Raw genomic sequence first — 16,423 nt, forward strand, 5'->3', positions numbered from 1 at the left:
CCTACCACTGTTATTACCATCCACCACCACCTACCACTGTTATTACCATCCACCACCACCTACCACTGTTATTACCATCCACCACCACCTACCACTGTCATTACCAACCACCACTACCACCTACCACTGTCATTACCAACCACCACCACCACCTACCATTGTCATTACCAACCACCACCACCACCTACCACTGTCATTACCAACCACCACCACCACCTACCATTGTCATTACCTACCACCACCACCTACCACTGTTATTACCATCCACCACCACCTACCACTGTTATTACCATCCACCACCACCTACCACTGTTAACCATCCACCACCACCTACCACTGTTATTACCATCCACCACCACCTACCACTGTTATTACCATCCACCACCACCACAGTCATTACCAACCACCACCACCTACCACTGTCATTACCAACCACCACCACCTACCACTGTCATTACCAACCACCACCACCTACCACTGTCATTACCAACCACCACCACCTACCACTGTCATTACCACCACCACCTACCACTGTCATTACCAACCACCACCACCACCACCTACCACTGTCATTACCAACCACCACCACCTACCACTGTCATTACCAACCACCACCACCTACCACTGTCATTACCAACCACCACCACCACCTACCACTGTCATTACCAACCACCACCACCACCTACCACTGTCATTACCAACCACCACCACCTACCACTGTCATTACCAACCACCACCACCAAACACTGTCATTACCAACCACCACCACCACCTACCACTGTCATTTACCAACCACCACCACCACCTCCTACCACTGTCATTACCAACCACCACCACCACCTCCTACCACTGTCATTACTAACCACCACCACCTACCACTGTCATTACCAACCACCACCTACCACTGTCATTACCAACCACCACCCTCATCTTCCTCACCACCATCTCCAACAACATAGTAGTAATGTGGAACCATGGGAACTAGTCCATCTTCGCGACTCCTGAATCTCTTACCCGTCGTCCCTGCTCCTCGGTGCGGTAGGCATGGCGATAGAGACACGAGAACACGGTCCCAGGTGGCATCAGCTCGCTGGTCTCATTCCAGCCGTGGGTGTGGCACAGCCGGGCAGCGTCACCCTGGCACTTCTTATACAGGATGGGGTCCAGTCTGGTAGAGGGAGGAGAGAGTTACACAGTCTGACCGCCAGGGGCAGTAGAGAGTTAGACAGTCTGACAGCCAGGGGGCAGTAGAGAGTTTGACAGCCAGGGGGCAGTAGAGAGTTAGACAGTCTGACAGACAGGGGACAGTAGAGAGTTAGACAGTCTGACAGACAGGGGACAGTAGAGAGTTAGACAGTCTGACAGACAGGGGACAGTAGAGAGTTAGACAGTCTGACAGACAGGGGGCAGTAGAGAGTTAGACAGTCTGACAGACAGGGGGCAGTAGAGAGTTAGATAGTCTGACCGCCAGGGGGCAGTAGAGAGTTAGACAGTCTGACAGACAGGGGCAGTAGAGTTAGACAGTCTGACCGCCAGGGCAGTAGAGAGTTAGACAGTCTGACCGCCAGGGGCAGTAGAGTTAGACAGTCTGACAGACAGGGGGCAGTAGAGAGTTAGACAGTCTGACAGACAGGGGGCAGTAGAGAGTTAGACAGTCTGACAGACAGGGGGCAGTAGAGAGTTAGACAGTCTGACAGACAGGGGGCAGTAGAGAGTTAGACAGTCTGACAGACAGGGGGGCAGTAGAGAGTTAGACAGTCTGACAGACAGGGGGCAGTAGAGAGTTAGACAGTCTGACAGACAGGGGGCAGTAGAGGAGTTAGACAGTCTGACAGACAGGGCAGTAGGGGACAGTCTGACAGACAGGGGCAGAGAGTTAGACAGTCTGACAGACAGGGGGCAGTAGAGAGTTAGACAGTCTGACAGCAGTAGAGTTAGACAGTCTGACAGCAGAGAGTTAGACAGTCTGACAGCGAGTGCAGTAGAGTTAGACAGTCTGACAGACAGGGGGGCAGTAGAGAGTTAGACAGTCTGACAGCCAGGGGGCAGTAGAGAGTTAGACAGTCTGACAGCGAGGGGGCAGTAGAGAGTTAGAAGTCTGACAGACAGGGGGCAGTAGAGTTAGACAGTCTGACAGACAGGGGGCAGTAGAGTTAGACAGTCTGACAGCCAGGGGGCAGTAGAGAGTTAGACAGTCTGACAGACAGGGGGCAGTATAGAGTTAGTGTGGCAGGGCAGTAGAGAGTTAGACAGGGGGCAGTAGAGAGTTAGACAGGGGGCAGTATAGAGTTAGTGTGGCAGGGCAGTAGAGAGTTAGACGGGGGCAGTAGAGAGTTAGACAGGGGGCAGTAGAGAGTTAGACAGGGGCAGTAGAGATTAGACAGTCTGACAGACAGGGGGCAGTAGAGAGTTAGACAAGGGGCAGTAGAGAGTTAGACAGGGGGCAGTAGAGTTAGACAGTCTGACAGCCAGGGGGCAGTAGAGAGTTAGACAGTCTGACAGCCAGGGGCAGTAGAGAGTTAGACAGTCTGACAGACAGGGGGCAGTAGAGAGTTAGACAGTCTGACAGACAGGGGGCAGTAGAGAGTTAGACAGTCTGACCGCCAGGGGGGCAGTAGAGAGTTAGACAGTCTGACCGCCAGGGGGCAGTAGAGAGTTAGACAGTCTGACAGACAGGGGGCAGTAGAGAGTTAGACAGTCTGACAGACGGGGGCAGTAGAGAGTTAGACAGTCTGACAGACAGGGGCAGTAGAGAGTTAGACAGTCTGACAGACAGGGGGCAGTGAGGGAGTTAGACAGTCTGACAGACAGGGGGCAGTAGAGAGTTGACAGTCTGACAGACAGGGGGCAGTAGAGGAGTTAGACAGTCTGACAGACAGGGGGCAGTAGAGAGTTAGACAGTCTGACAGACGGGGGCAGTAGAGAGTTAGACAGTCTGACAGACGGGGGCAGTAGAGTTAGACAGTCTGACAGACAGGGGGTAGTAGAGTTAGACAGTCTGACAGACGGGGGCAGTAGAGAGTTAGACAGTCTGACAGACAGGGGGCAGTAGAGTTAGACAGTCTGACAGACAGGGGGCAGTAGAGAGTTAGACAGTCTGACAGACAGGGGGCAGTAGAGAGTTAGACAGTCTGACAGACGGGGGCAGTAGAGAGTTAGACAGTCTGACAGCAGAGAGTTAGACAGTCTGACAGCGAGGGTGCAGTAGAGAGTTAGACAGTCTGACAGACGGGGGCAGTAGAGAGTTAGACAGTCTGACAGCCAGGGGCAGTAGAGAGTTAGACAGTCTGACAGCGAGGGGGCAGTAGAGAGTTAGACAGTCTGACAGACAGGGGGCAGTAGAGTTAGACAGTCTGACAGACAGGGGCAGTAGAGTTAGACAGTCTGACAGCCAGGGGGCAGTAGAGTTAGACAGTCTGACAGACAGGGGGCAGTATAGAGTTAGTGTGGCAGGGCAGTAGAGAGTTAGACAGGGGGCAGTAGAGAGTTAGACAGGGGGGCAGTATAGAGTTAGTGTGGCAGGGCAGTAGAGAGTTAGACAGGGGGCAGTAGAGAGTTAGACAGGGGGCAGTAGAGAGTTAGTCAGGGGGCAGTAGAGAGTTAGACAGGGGGCAGTAGAGAGTTAGACAGTCTGACAGACAGGGGGCAGTAGAGAGTTAGACAAGGGGCAGTAGAGAGTTAGACAGGGGGCAGTAGAGAGTTAGACAGTCTGACAGCCAGGGGGCAGTAGAGAGGTAGAGAGTTAGACAGTCTGACAGACAGGGGGCAGTAGAGAGTTAGACAGTCTGACAGACAGGGGGCAGTAGAGAGTTAGACAGTCTGACAGCCAGGGGACAGTAGAGAGTTAGACAGTCTGACAGCCAGGGGGCAGTAGAGAGTTAGACAGTCTGACAGACAGGGGGCAGTAGAGAGTTAGACAGTGTGAGCTCCGGTAGTGTGAGCTCCAGTAGTGTGAGCTCCAGTAGTGTGAGCTCCAGTAGTGTGAGCTCCAGTAGTGTGCGTTCACACTCAGGGGTTAGGGGTCAGAGGTCATGGTTGACTTACTTCCAGTCTCTAGAGATGAAGTACTGTAGCTCCAGTAGTCTGCGTTCACAGTCCTCCACCATCTTCTCTGTATACAGGTGCTCCATCAGGCAAGACAGGATCCACACACACACAATATGGCAATGACTTTATCAACCAATCAAAAAGGTCACAATAAATCCCAAGAGACGCCATGACGTCGCCACAGAACTAACATGTCTCCCGACACGTCAAATGCAGCTTTTTACAAACATTATTTCATATATATCTTTTCCTTTACCCCTTTTTCTCCCCAATTTCGTGGTTTCAATTGGTAGTTACAGTCTTGTCCCATCGCTGCAACTACCGTGACGGACTCGGGAGAGGCGAAGGTCGAGAGCCATGCATTCCCCGGAACACAACCCAACCAAGCCAAATTTCTTTTTGACACAATGCCAACTTAACCCGGAAGCCAGCCGCACCAACGTGTCGGAGGAAACACTGTACACCTGGCGACCGTGTCAGCAGCGTGCACTGCGCCCGGCCCGCCACAGGGGCCGCTAGTGCGAGATGGGACAAGGACATCCCTGCCAGCCAAACCCTCCACTAACCCGGACGCCGCTGGGCCAAACCCTTCGCTAACCCGGACGCCGCTGGGCCAAGCCCTCCGATAACCCGGGCGCCGCTGGGCCAAACCCTCCGCTAACCCTGGGAAGCTGGGACCGAGAGACTGAAAAACAGCTTCTATCTCAAGGCCATCAGACTGTTAAACAGCCACCACTAACATTGAGTGGACACACACACTGTTATTGACACTGACCCAACTCCAGCCACTTTAATAATGGGAATTGATGGGAAATGATGTAAAATATATCACTAGCCACTTTAAACAATGCAACCTAATATAATGTTTACATACCCTACACTATTCATCTCATATGTATATGTATATACTGTACTCTATATCATCTACTGCATCTTTATGTAATACATGTATCACTAGCCACTTTAAACTATGCCACTTTGTTTACATACTCTACATTACTCATCTCATATGTATATACTGTACTCAATACCATCTACTGTATCTTGCCTATGCCGTTCTGTACCATCACTCATTCATATATCTTTATGTACATATTCTTTATCCCCTTACACTTGTGTGTATAAGACAGTAGTTTTGGAATTGTTAGTTAGATTACTTGTTGGTTATTACTGTATTGTGGAACTAGAAGCACAAGCATTTCGCTACACTCGCATTAACATCTGCTAACCATGTGTATGTGACAAATACAATTTGATTTGATTTGATTTGAACCCAGACGCCACTGGGCTAATTGACACAACACATCCAGCAACGACCTGGAGAACAGTTAGAGTAGACAGGAAGGGGATGAACGACCTGGAGAACAGTTAGAGTAGACAGGAAGGGGATGAACGACCTGGAGAACAGTTAGAGTGGACAGGAAGGGGATGAACGACCTGGAGAACAGTTAGAGTGGACAGGAAGGGGATGCCAGCCAATTAGAAGCTTCTCCATCTCTTTACAACCACAACTCTGTCTAGCGAAGAGCTGAGATGATTAAAAACAGCCTCAGGACAAACAGAGAGATGTGAAAGTTCACTGCTGCCCAGATTACTGACACAGTGTCTGACCTGAACCCATCCCGATGCCACGCTGAACCCATCCCCGACGCCACGCTGAACCCATCCCGATGCCACGCTGAACCCATCCCGATGCCACGCTGAACCCATCCCCGATGCCACGCTGAACCCATCCCCGACACCACGCTGAACCCATCCCCACCGCTACGCTGAACCCATCCCCGATGCCACGCTGAACCCATCCCCGACGCCACGCTGAACCCATCCCCAACGCCACGCTGAACCCATCCGACGCCACGCTGAACCCATCCCCACCGCCACGCTGAACCCATCCCCGATGTCACGCTGAACCCATCCCCGATGCCACGCTGAACCCATCCCCGATGCCACGCTGAACCCATCCCCACCGCCACGCTGAACCCATCCCCGATGCCACGCTGAACCCATCCCCGACGCCACGCTGAACCCATCCCCGACACCACGCTGAACCCATCCCCGATGCCACGCTGAACCCATCCGACGCCACGCTGAACCCATCCCAGATGCCACGCTGAACCCATCCCCACCGCCACGCTGAACCCATCCCCACCGCCACGCTGAACCCATCCCCGATGCCACGCTGAACCCATCCCCGACACCACGCTGAACCCATCCCGATGCCACGCTGAACCCATCCCGACACCACGCTGAACCCATCCGACGCCACGCTGAACCCATCCACACCGCCATGCTGAATCCATCCCCAACTTCACGCTGAACCCATCCCCACGCTGAATCCATCCCCGATGCCACGCTGAACCCATCCCGACGCCACGCTGAACCCATCCCACGCTGAACCCATCCCCACCGCCACACTGAACCCATCCCACGCTGAACCCATCCCCACGCTGAACCCATCCCCACCGCCACGCTGAACCCATCCCGATGCCACGCTGAACCCATCCCCACCGCCACGCTGAACCCATCCCCACCGCCACGCTGAACCCATCCCCACGCTGAACCCATCCCCACCGCCGCGCTGAACCCATCCCCACCGCCGCGCTGAATCCATCCCCGACGCCACGCTGAACCCATCCCCACGCTGAACCCATCCCCACCGCCACGCTGAACCCATCCCCACCGCCGCGCTGAATCCATCCCCGACGCCACGCTGAACCCATCCCCGCCCACGCTGAACCCATCCCCACCGCCACGCTGAACCCATCCCCACCGCCACGCTGAACCCATCCCCACCGCCACGCTGAACCCATCCCCACCGCCACGCTGAACCCATCCCCACCGCCACGCTGAACCCATCCCGATGCCCGCTGAACCCATCCCCGATGCCACGCTGAACCCATCCCGATGCCACGCTGAACCCATCCCGATGCCACGCTGAACCCATCCCCGACGCCACGCTGAATCCAACTGGCAGCTTCATTAAATAGTACCAGCAAAACACCAGTCTCAACTTCAACAGTGAAGAGGCGACTCCGGGATGCTGGCCTTCTAGGCAGAGTTGCAAAAAGAAAAAAGCCATATCTCAGACTGGCCAATAAAAATTAAAGATTAAGATGGGCAAAAGAACAGACACCAGACAGAGGAAGATTGGAAAAAGTGTTATGTTATTAATCTAAGTTTGAGGTGTTTGGATCCCAAAGAAGAACATTCGTGAGACGCAGAAAAAATGAAAAGATGCCTGAGGAGTGATCCATCTGTCAAGCATGGTGGAGGCAATGTGATGGTCTGGTGGAGGTGGAGGCAATGTGATGGTCTGGGGGAGGTGGAGGCAATGTGATGGTCTGGGGGAGGTGGAGGTAATGTGATGGTCTGGGGGAGGTGGAGGTAATGTGATGGTCTGGGGGGAGGTGGAGGCAATGTGATGGTCTGGGGGAGGTGGAGGCAATGTGATGGTCTGGGGAGGTGGAGGCAATGTGATGGTCTGGGGGAGGTGGAGACAATGTGATGGTCTGGGGGAGGTGGAGGTAATGTGATGGTCTGGGGGAGGTGGAGGCAATGTGATGGTCTGGGGAGGTGGAGGCAATGTGATGGTCTGGGGAGGTGGAGGCAATGTGATGGTCTGGGGGAGGTGGAGGCAATGTGATGGTCTGGGGGAGGTGGAGGTAATGTGATGGTCTGGGGGAGGTGGAGGCAATGTGATGGTCTGGGGGAGGTGGAGGCAATGTGATGGTCTGGGGGAGGTGGAGGCAATGTGATAGTCTGGGGAGGTGGAGGCAATGTGATGGTCTGGGGGAGGTGGAGGCAATGTGATGGTCTGGGGAGGTGGAGGCAATGTGATGGTCTGGGGAGGTGGAGGCAATGTGATGGTCTGGGGGAGGTGGAGGCAATGTGATGGTCTGGTGGAGGTGGAGGCAATGTCTGGGGGATGGTCTGGGGAGGTGGAGGCAATGTGATGGTCTGGTGGAGGTGGAGGCAATGTGATGGTCTGGTGGAGGTGGTGGCAATGTGATGGTCTGGTGGAGGTGGAGGCAATGTGATGGTCTGGGGGAGGTGGAGGCAATGTGATGGTCTGGTGGAGGTGGTGGCAATGTGATGGTCTGGTCCGCTTTGGTGGTGGTAAAGTGGGAGATTTGTACAGGGTAAAAGGGATCTTGAAGAAGGAAGGCTATCACTCCATTTTGCAACACCATGCCATACCCTGTGGACGGCGCTTAATTGGAGCCAATTTCCTCCTACAACAGGACAACGACCCAAGCACAGCTCCAAACTATGCAAGAACTATTTAGGGAAGAAGCAGTCAGCTGGTATTCTGTCTATAATGGAGTCACAGATCTCAACCCGATTGAGCTGTTGTGGGAGCAGTAAGAAATGCCCATCAAGCCAATCCAACTTGTGGGAGGTGCTTCAGGAAGCATGTGGTGAAATCTCTTCAGATTACCTCACCAAATTAACAACTAGAATGACAAAGGTCTACAGGGCTGTTATTGCTGCAGATGGAGGATTCTTTGGCGAAAGCAAAGTTTATTATTTAAATGAAAAATCATTATTTATAACCTTGTCAACGTCTTTACTATATTTCCTATTCATTTTGCAACTCATTTCATGTATGTTTTCATGGGAAACAAAGACATTTCTAAATGACCCAAAACTTTTGACCCCGAACTTTTGAACGGCAGTGTACCTTGATAGAAAATGACTCAAGTAAAAGTAAAAGTCACCCAGTAAAATACTACTTGAGTAAAAGTGAAAGTCACCCAGTAAAATACTACTTGAGTAAAAGTGAAAGTCACCCAGTAAAATACTACTTGAGTAAAAGTCACCCAGTAAAATACTACTTGAGTAAAAGTCACCCAGTAAAATACTACTTGAGTAAAAGTCACTCAGTAAAATACTACTTGAGTAAAAGTCACCCAGTAAAATACTACTTGAGTAAAAGTCACCCAGTAAAATACTACTTGAGTAAAAGTCACCCAGTAAAATACTACTTGAGTAAAAGTCACCCAGTAAAATACTACTTGAGTAAAAGTCACCCAGTAAAATACTACTTGAGTAAAAGTCACCCAGTAAAATACTACTTGAGTAAAAGTCACCCAGTAAAATACTACTTGAGTGAAAGTCACCCAGTAAAATACTACTTGAGTGAAAGTCACCCAGTAAAATACTACTTGAGTAAAAGTCACCCAGTAAAATACTACTTGAGTGAAAGTCACCCAGTAAAATACTACTTGAGTAAAAGTCACCCAGTAAAATACTACTTGAGTAAAAGTCACCCAGTAAAATACTACTTGAGTGAAAGTCACCCAGTAAAATACTACTTGAGTAAAAGTCACCCAGTAAAATACTACTTGAGTAAAAGTCACCCAGTAAAATACTACTTGAGTGAAAGTCACCCAGTAAAATACTACTTGAGTAAAGTCACCCAGTAAAATACTACTTGAGTAAAAGTCACCCAGTAAAATACTACTTGAGTAAAAGTCACCCAGTAAAATACTACTTGAGTAAAAGTCACCCAGTAAAATACTACTTGAGTGAAAGTCACCCAGTAAAATATTACTTGAGTGAAAGTCACCCAGTAAAATACTACTTGAGTAAAAGTCACCCAGTAAAATACTACTTGAGTAAAAGTCACCCAGTAAAATACTACTTGAGTAAAAGTCACCCAGTAAAATACTACTTGAGTAAAAGTCACCCAGTAAAATACTACTTGAGTAAAAGTCACCCAGTAAAATACTACTTGAGTGAAAGTCACCCAGTAAAATACTACTTGAGTGAAAGTCACCCAGTAAAATACTACTTGAGTAAAAGTCACCCAGTAAAATACTACTTGAGTGAAAGTCACCCAGTAAAATACTACTTGAGTAAAAGTCACCCAGTAAAATACTACTTGAGTAAAAGTCACCCAGTAACATACTACTTGAGTAAAAGTGAAAGTCACCCAGTAAAATACTACTTGAGTAAAAGTCACCCAGTAAAATACTACTTGAGTAAAAGTCACCCAGTAAAATACTACTTGAGTAAAAGTCACCCAGTAAAATACTACTTGAGTAAAAGTCACCCAGTAAAATACTACTTGAGTGAAAGTCACCCAGTAAAATACTACTTGAGTAAAAGTCACCCAGTAAAATACTACTTGAGTGAAAGTCACCCAGTAAAATATTACTTGAGTAAAAGTCACCCAGTAAAATACTACTTGAGTGAAAGTCACCCAGTAAAATACTACTTGAGTGAAAGTCACCCAGTAAAATACTACTTGAGTAAAAGTCACCCAGTAAAATACTACTTGAGTGAAAGTCACCCAGTAAAATACTACTTGAGTAAAAGTGAAAGTCACCCAGTAAAATACTACTTGAGTAAAAGTCACCCAGTAAAATACTACTTGAGTAAAAGTCACCCAGTAAAATACTACTTGAGTAAAAGTCACCCAGTAAAATACTACTTGAGTGAAAGTCACCCAGTAAAATACTACTTGAGTAAAAGTCACCCAGTAAAATACTACTTGAGTAAAAGTCACCCAGTAAAATACTACTTGAGTGAAAGTCACCCAGTAAAATACTACTTGAGTAAAAGTCACCCAGTAAAATACTACTTGAGTAAAAGTGAAAGTCACCCAGTAAAATACTACTTGAGTAAAAGTGAAAGTCACCCAGTAAAATACTACTTGAGTAAAAGTGAAAGTCACCCAGTAAAATACTACTTGATTGAAAGTCACCCAGTAAAATACTACTTGAGTAAAAGTCACCCAGTAAAATACTACTTGAGTAAAAGTCACCCAGTAAAATACTACTTGAGTGAAAGTCACCCAGTAAAATACTACTTGAGTAAAAGTCACCCAGTAAAATACTACTTGAGTGAAAGTCACCCAGTAAAATACTACTTGAGTAAGTCACCCAGTAAAATACTACTTGAGTAAAAGTCACCCAGTAACATACTACTTGAGTAAAAGTGAAAGTCACCCAGTAAAATACTACTTGAGTGAAAGTCACCCAGTAAAATACTACTTGAGTGAAAGTCACCCAGTAAAATACTACTTGAGTAAAAGTCACCCAGTAAAATACTACTTGAGTAAAAGTGAAAGTCACCCAGTAAAATACTACTTGAGTAAAAGTGAAAGTCACCCAGTAAAATATTACTTGAGTAAAAGTGAAAGTCACCCAGTAAAATACTACTTGATTGAAAGTCACCCAGTAAAATACTACTTGAGTAAAAGTCACCCAGTAAAATACTACTTGAGTAAAAGTCACCCAGTAAAATACTACTTGAGTGAAAGTCACCCAGTAAAATACTACTTGAGTAAAAGTCACCCAGTAAAATACTACTAGAGTAAAAGTCACCCAGTAAAATACTACTTGAGTAAAAGTCACCCAGTAAAATACTACTTGAGTAAAAGTCACCCAGTAAAATACTACTTGAGTAAAAGTCACCCAGTAAAATACTACTTGAGTAAAAGTCACCCAGTAAAATACTACTTGAGTGAAAGTCACCCAGTAAAATACTACTTGAGTAAAAGTCACCCAGTAAAATACTACTTGAGTAAAAGTCACCCAGTAAAATACTACTTGAGTGAAAGTCACCCAGTAAAATACTACTTGAGTAAAAGTCACCCAGTAAAATACTACTTGAGTAAAAGTGAAAGTCACCCAGTAAAATACTACTTGAGTAAAAGTGAAAGTCACCCAGTAAAATACTACTTGAGTAAAAGTGAAAGTCACCCAGTAAAATACTACTTGATTGAAAGTCACCCAGTAAAATACTACTTGAGTAAAAGTCACCCAGTAAAATACTACTTGAGTAAAAGTCACCCAGTAAAATACTACTTGAGTGAAAGTCACCCAGTAAAATACTACTTGAGTAAAAGTCACCCAGTAAATACTACTTGAGTAAAAGTCACCCAGTAAAATACTACTTGAGTAAGTCACCCAGTAAAATACTACTTGAGTAAAAGTCACCCAGTAACATACTACTTGAGTAAAAGTGAAAGTCACCCAGTAAAATACTACTTGAGTGAAAGTCACCCAGTAAAATACTACTTGAGTGAAAGTCACCCAGTAAAATACTACTTGAGTAAAAGTCACCCAGTAAAATACTACTTGAGTAAAAGTGAAAGTCACCCAGTAAAATACTACTTGAGTAAAAGTGAAAGTCACCCAGTAAAATATTACTTGAGTAAAAGTGAAAGTCACCCAGTAAAATACTACTTTATTGAAAGTCACCCAGTAAAATACTACTTGAGTAAAAGTCACCCAGTAAAATACTACTAGAGTAAAAGTCACTCAGTAAAATACTACTTGAGTAAAAAGTCACCCAGTAAAATACTACTTGAGTAAAAAGTCTAAAAGCATTTGGTTTTAAAAATACTTAAGTATCAAAAGTAAAAGTCCAAACCATTTCAAATTCATGATATTAATCAAACCATACGGCACGGTTTTCTGTTTAAACAAAACAAACATTTGCGGATAGCCAGAAATTTAACGAGTACTTGTGGGTGTCAGGTATGGAGTAAAAAGTACATTTTCTCTCACTGGGCTAATTGTGCGCCGCCCTATGGGACTCCCAATCACGGCCGGTAGTGATACAGCCTGGAATCAAACCAGGGTCTGTAGTCACACCTCTAGCACTGAGATCCAGCGCCTTAGACCGCTGCGCCACTCGGGAGCCTATTCCTGCCAGTGGCCTGTTGTTCAAGACAAAGACAACAGTGATATTCCTGCCTGTTGTTCAAGACAAAGACACCAGTGATATTCCTGCCTGTTGTTCAAGACAAAGACACCAGTGATATTCCTGCCTGTTGTTCAAGACAAAGACACCAGTGATATTCCTGCCCGTTGTTCAAGACAAAGACACCAGTGATATTCCTGCCTGTTGTTCAAGACAAAGACACCAGTGATATTCCTGCCAGTGGCCTGTTGTTCAAGACAAAGACAACAGTGATATTCCTGCCTGTTGTTCAAGACAAAGACAACAGTGATATTCCTGCCAGTGGCCTGTTGTTCAAGACAAAGACAACAGTGATATTCCTGCCTGTTGTTCAAGACAAAGACAACAGTGATATTCCTGCCAGTGGCCTGTTGTTCAAGACAAAGACACCAGTGATATTCCTGCCTGTTGTTCAAGACAAAGACAACAGTGATATTCCTGCCTGTTGTTCAAGACAAAGACACCAGTGATATTCCTGCCTGTTGTTCAAGACAAAGACACCAGTGATATTCCTGCCAGTGGCCTGTTGTTCAAGACAAAGACAACAGTGATATTCCTGCCTGTTGTTCAAGACTAAGACACCAGTGATATTCCTGCCTGTTGTTCAAGACAAAGACACCAGTGATATTCCTGCCTGTTGTTCAAGACAAAGACACCAGTGATATTCCTGCCAGTGGCCTGTTGTTCAAGACAAAGACAACAGTGATATTCCTGCCTGTTGTTCAAGACAAAGACAACAGTGATTTTCCTGCCAGTGGCCTGTTGTTCAAGACAAAGACTGTTGTTCAAGACAAAGACAACAGTGATATTCCTGCCTGTTGTTCAAGACAAAGACAACAGTGATATTCCTGCCAGTGGCCTGTTGTTCAAGACAAAGACACCAGTGATATTCCTGCCTGTTGTTCAAGACAAAGACACCAGTGATATTCCTGCCAGTGGCCTGTTGTTCAAGACAAAGACAACAGTGATATTCCTGCCTGTTGTTCAAGACAAAGACACCAGTGATATTCCTGCCTGTTGTTCAAGACAAAGACACCAGTGATATTCCTGCCTGTTGTTCAAGACAAAGACACCAGTGATATTCCTGCCAGTGGCCTGTTGTTCAAGACAAAGACACCAGTGATATTCCTGCCTGTTGTTCAAGACAAAGACACCAGTGATATTCCTGCCAGTGGCCTGTTGTTCAAGACAAAGACAACAGTGATATTCCTGCCTGTTGTTCAAGACAAAGACACCAGTGATATTCCTGCCTGTGGCCTGTTGTTCAAGACAAAGACACCAGTGATATTCCTGCCTGTTGTTCAAGACAAAGACAACAGTGATATTCCTGCCTGTTGTTCAAGACAAAGACACCAGTGATATTCCTGCCTGTGGCCTGTTGTTCAAGACAAAGACACCAGTGATATTCCTGCCTGTTGTTCAAGACAAAGACACCAGTGATATTCCTGCCTGTTGTTCAAGACAAAGACACCAGTGATATTCCTGCCAGTGGCCTGTTGTTCAAGACAAAGACAACAGTGATATTCCTGCCTGTTGTTCAAGACAAAGACACCAGTGATATTCCTGCCTGTTGTTCAAGACAAAGACACCAGTGATATTCCTGCCTGTTGTTCAAGACAAAGACACCAGTGATATTCCTGCCTGTTGTTCAAGACAAAGACAACAGTGATATTCCTGCCTGTTGTTCAAGACAAAGACAACAGTGATATTCCTGCCAGGTAACAAACCCCTTTATTCTGAACTGACTGACACAGCAGGAAAGACACAGCTGGAGGTGCTGCCAGCAATCACAGGTATAAAGACAGGTGTGCATTTACTCAGCGTCTGTGTCTGCGTGCATCTGAGATCACAGTACACACACATGTGTGTGTGTGTGTGTGTGTGATGGTGTGTGTGTGTGTGTGTGTGGTGTGTGATGTGATGGTACTCACATGGGGTCCCCGCTGCGGATGTGTTTGCAGGCCGTCTGGATAACAGACTCACAGGCTTCGTTCAGGGCCCGGTCTATCCTGTAGTCTGATCCAGGATCAGCTGACTGGATCAAGGTCTGGAGCTGAGGGACAATACTACTAGATTTACAATAACACCACTACTAGATTTACAATAACAATACTACTAGATTTACAATAACAGCACTACTAGATTTACAGTAACACCACTACTAGATTTACTATAACACCACTACTAGATTTACAATAACAATACTACTAGATTTACAATAACACCACTACTAGATTTACAATAACAATACTACTAGATTTACAATAACAATACTACTAGATTTACAATAACAATACTACTAGATTTACAATAACAATACTACTAGATTTACAATAACAATACTACTAGATTTACAATAACAATACTACTAGATTTACAATAACAATACTACTAGATTTACAATAACAATACTACTAGATTTACAATAACAATACTACTAGATTTACAGTAACACACTACTAGATTTACAATAACAATACTACTAGATTTACAATAACAATACTACTAGATTTACAATAACAATACTACTAGATTTACAAAACAATAACAAATATACTTTGTTTACAATACTACTAGATTTCTACTGTAAGGGCTGCGGCAGTGTATGAAAACACATACAGCCTCATCAGCCTCATCAGCCCCATCAGCCCCATCAGCCTCATCAGCCTCATCAGCCTCATCAGCCTCATCAGCCCCATCAGCCTCATCAGCCTCATCTCCAGTGTATGAAAACACATACAGCCTCATCAGCACCATCAGCCTCATCAGCCTCATCTCCAGTGTATGAAAACACATACAGCCTCATCAGCCTCATCAGCCTCATCAGCCCCATCAGCCTCATCTCCAGTGTATGAAAACACATACAGCCCCATCAGCCTCATCTCTAGTATATGAAAACACATACAGCCCCATCAGCCTCATCTCTAGTATATGAAAACACATACAGCCCCATCAGCCTCATCTCTAGTATATGAAAACACATACAGCCCCATCAGCCTCATCTCCAGTGTATGAAACACATACAGCCCCATCAGCCTCATCTCCAGTGTATGAAACACATACAGCCTCATCAGCCTCATCTCCAGTGTATGAAAACACATACAGCCTCATCAGCCTCATCTCCAGTGTATGAAAACACATACAGCCTCATCAGCCTCATCTCCAGTGTATGAAAACACATACAGCCCCATCAGCCTCATCAGCCTCATCTCCAGTGTATGAAAACACATACAGCCTCATCAGCCTCATCAGCCTCATCAGCCCCATCAGCCCCATCAGCCTCATCAGCCCCATCAGCCTCATCAGCCTCATCTCCAGTGTATGAAAACACATACAGCCTCATCAGCCTCATCATCCTCATCTCTAGTATATGAAAACACATACAGCCTCATCAGCCTCATCAGCCCCATCTCCAGTGTATGAAAACACATACAGCCCCATCAGCCTCATCTCTAGTATATGAAAACACATACAGCCCCATCAGCCCCATCAGCCTCATCTCTAGTATATGAAAACACATACAGCCCCATCAGCCTCATCTCCAGTGTATGAAACACATACAGCCCCATCAGCCCCATCAGCCTCATCAGCCCCATCAGCCTCATCAGCCTCATCTCCAGTGTATGAAAACACATACAGCCTCAGCCTCATCATCCTCATCTCTAGTATATGAAAACACATA

General features: G+C 46.5%; 1 pseudogene; it reads right to left on the reverse strand.

The window, feature by feature from the left end:
- Positions 1-886: 886 nt before the first annotated feature.
- Positions 887-16,423, reverse strand: part of LOC135569051 (Golgi apparatus protein 1-like) — a 56,972-nt pseudogene continuing 41,435 nt past the window's right edge.

Source organism: Oncorhynchus nerka, unplaced genomic scaffold (assembly GCF_034236695.1).
Source record: "Oncorhynchus nerka isolate Pitt River unplaced genomic scaffold, Oner_Uvic_2.0 unplaced_scaffold_1236, whole genome shotgun sequence".
Taxonomy (NCBI): Eukaryota; Metazoa; Chordata; class Actinopteri; order Salmoniformes; family Salmonidae; genus Oncorhynchus; species Oncorhynchus nerka.